This window comes from Triticum aestivum, chromosome 7D (genome assembly GCF_018294505.1).
Source record: "Triticum aestivum cultivar Chinese Spring chromosome 7D, IWGSC CS RefSeq v2.1, whole genome shotgun sequence".
In the NCBI taxonomy this organism is placed as follows: domain Eukaryota; kingdom Viridiplantae; phylum Streptophyta; class Magnoliopsida; order Poales; family Poaceae; genus Triticum; species Triticum aestivum.
Window position 1 is genome coordinate 43,554,456 of NC_057814.1, and position 3,657 is coordinate 43,558,112.

A 3,657-nucleotide genomic window follows, 5' to 3' on the forward strand; every position below is an offset into this window, starting at 1 on the left:
GACGACTTCTCAAAGTACACTTTGGTGTTCTTTCTTCGAACCATGGATGATACTCAAGATACATTCAAGACTTTTTCCAAGCAAGCTCAACACAAATTTCATGGGATGATCTTGGCAATAAGAATTGATAATGGCACAGAGTTGAAGAATGAATACATCATCATAAATTTTACACCACAAATTGTGTACAAAGTATCAATCGGTACCAAAGTAATATTGTAATACTTTGGTACATGTCATAAAGCCTCTATTTTCTATAAGTGAAAATTTTGAGACATCGTTTAAGTAGCATATTGGCATGGTGCACGGGAAGTCTCACCAATGTTATGCGGTGTCATTGATCATGGCTCTACAGGCGGCGACGTGGAAATTCTATCATTTGCATTCATTGCCTACGCAAGCAAAATTTTAATTAAAAAACATAAACATTGTCAGGCGCCCAAAACAAATCTGAAGGAAGAAGAAGAAACTAATAACAAAGTGTGTAACTAAGAGTAAACCATATATAAGCTTACTTGTTTATCCCAATCAGTGGTGCCAAAGGAAATGAAAAGAAGCAACAACGTCTGTGTCACCAATCCGCTCAATATTCCCAATCAAAGCCCCTGCATGCACACAAGCTTGTTTATACCGACAGTGATCATCCAAATATGACACCAGCACCACCACCACCAATTATTATTATTATTATTATTATTATTATTATTATTATTATTATTATTATTATTATTATTATTATTATTATTACTACTACTACTGCCTCCATTCCGGTTTATTAGGTTTGCATGTATCCCTAGATTGAAAACTAGACTGACGTAATACAAGTTAAATATCACAAAAAAGTATCATTAGAAACTTTAAATTGTATATTTTCTAATGATATAATTTTTGGCCTATACAAGTCATGTTGTATCTGTCAAATTACTGATTTAGGAATATGTGCAGGACTAATAAACCGTTAAGGAAGTAATATGTTGGTACTACACTATTAATGTTCATGCTGCTACTAGTTTCCCTGTAAAGGAGACTAGGAATATATATACATACCTTTCCACCAAGATGGCACTTGAAGGTGAAAACTACTGCTGCAGGGATACCTACTAGATAATACGCAATGAAATTAACAAAAGCACCAATCTTCTGTTGTCCACAGCCCCTAACGATACCTGTAAAATTAACATAACCCTTTACTCAGTGTGCCAATTTGTGCCACACTTATAGACAGTTTTCCGGTAAAAAAGTACAACTACACGAACTAAAAAACTCACCAAACTTTAGTCCCCATTTGGAACACATGAACTTGAAACGTGTGAATAAGAAAAACATTGAAATTGAGATGGCATGTATCAGAAATTCCAAGAGAAACTAAAACCACGGAAAACCCTAAAACTCTCTTTTTGATGCCATGCGGGCAAAATCTAGAAATTGCAGTCACAAAGAGAAGAAAACATGAGGCAAAACATCATGTTTGGTCCCCTCTAAAATTCCTATGTAATAACTAACTACAAGGAATTTCAAAAGAAAGCGGGAAACAATTCTTTCGTTCCAAATGGCGCGAAAGAAATATTTCTTGCAGGAATTATATTTCTAAAATTTCTTTGTATATATGTTTTGTCTATGCTCTAAACGGGGCCACACAAAAATCAAAGGCTCTTGATTAGCTCCACGTGACGTCTCACTTTGAGTGAGTCCAACCTATGCACGTATGCACCCATAATTACTCAGCCCCCCTGCCCGTGGAGGATACGATGGAGTGCAGGCCGAGAAGGTGGCATGCCGGCGAACCATGCAGCGCTCTGACTGCGTCGTTCCGATTATCACAACGCAGTTTCTATCCCTATCTTGTCCCCATGTCCGAAGACTGTGTCTTGTCGAGAGCTCTGGCGATGTGCTGACGGTGACGAAAGGAGCGACGTCTTTTGGCAGGGTTCGCCGGCGCGGCGGAAGGCCTGGGAGACCAGCTTGGACGTCTGAACTTGTAAACTAAGATAGCGAAAAGGAATCAACATAGAATGAATATAGTCCCATAGATTACAGCTAATGGAACCCATCCTAACTAAGCCAGCCACGAACTCCATAGATGTGTTTGCAACGTGTGAATGTGGTAAATAAAGTCTTGTTTACAAGTCAAAACTGTGCATGCAGTAAGTTACCCACGAATTCCATAGAATTTTTGTTTACAAGTCAAACTGTGCATGCAGTAAATAAAGTCTTGTTCGACAACATGCATGACATGCAATATGCAGGCACGTACGTACCTGAGAGGACGTACTGGAGGCCGTCGAAGAGGACGGAGACGGCCAGGATGAGCATCATGGTGGCGACATAGGAGACCACCTCCTGGTCCTTGCTGTAGGCATGCATAGCCCCACACTTTGTGCACAAGAACCAGGAGGAGCCCCTCCGACGTACCCACCAGAAACGCCAGCACTATTACCACGCGGGCCGCCAGAAGCGCCGCCCGTGGCCGCCCCGCCCCGAGCTCGTTGGACACACGCGTGCTTATAGCCGAAGAGAGCCCATTCGGGACCGTGCACACCAAGGAGTTGGTGTTCAAGCTGCACCGGCCGGAGAGAGATACATCAAGCAGCGATCGTCCATGGAGATGGAGTGGAGATCAATCTATCCATCACAAAGAAAAGAAAGATCAACTTATAGTATACCAGATGGAGAGGACGGCAGTCTCGAGCTTGGGGTTGGGGAGAAGGCCCGAGAGTATCACCATCACCTCGAACGACCACCACTCCATGCTGCAAATTTTGCACATGCATCAAGGATTTGTCGTCGTTGATGAGTTGAGTGGCACTAGTACTACTCACCAGACCATGAGCGCGGATGGCACGGCGAGCTTCAAGAAGGGGATGAGGCCGTGGAACGCCTCAAAAGAGAACCCCATCCAGCTCTTCTTGCACGACGGCGAGACCCTGACGTAGACGGCCAGTATGGAGACGTTGGTGAGGTAGGACACGGCGTTGGCCAGCGCGGCGCCTCTGATCCCCAGCCGCAGCCTGTACACCAGCGCCCAGCAGACCAGCACGTGGCTCACCGCGGTGGCGCCGGAGCTCAGCATCACCGGCACCACCAGCTTCTGCGCCTGCAGAAACCGGACGTGGCACTGCAGCCACCCGTAGAAGAAAAGCGCCGGGATCATCCACCGGATGTACGTCCCGGCGCCCGCCGCGATCTCCGGGTCCTGCCCCAGGTGCAGCAGGATCGCGCCGGTGTTGGCCCACACCGCCGCAATCGGCAGGCTCGCCAGGACCAGCACCAGCATCGCCCTCTGCTTGTACACTCCCAGCATGTGGTCCTCGCTCGCCCCGAAGGCCTGCCCGCACAGGGTGTCCAGGGCGAACGACATGCCCGTCTGCCATGGTTCGATCGACAAGATAAGTGCAGAGTGGAAGAAGAACATGCATGTGAGCGGTACCGTACGTACCAGGAAGCTGAAGCCGGTGACGATGGCGAATGAGCTGGCCATGGAGGCGCTGGCCAGCGCGAGCTCACCCAGGTGCCCCACGAACATGACGGAGATCATCTGGATGACGCTCTGCAGCAGGCATCCCACGATGAGCGGCCCGGCGAGGCGGAGCTGTCTCTTGGCCTCGCTCGTCGCCAGCACTAGGTTCACGGCCCAGGCCGCCTTTGGCACTGGGGAGC

General features: G+C 47.2%; 1 pseudogene; it reads right to left on the reverse strand.

Annotated features, from left to right (window-relative positions):
- Positions 1–341: 341 nt before the first annotated feature.
- On the reverse strand, positions 342–3,343 carry LOC123164395 (protein DETOXIFICATION 16-like; annotated as a pseudogene).
- Between the last annotated feature and the right edge of the window lie 314 nt (positions 3,344–3,657).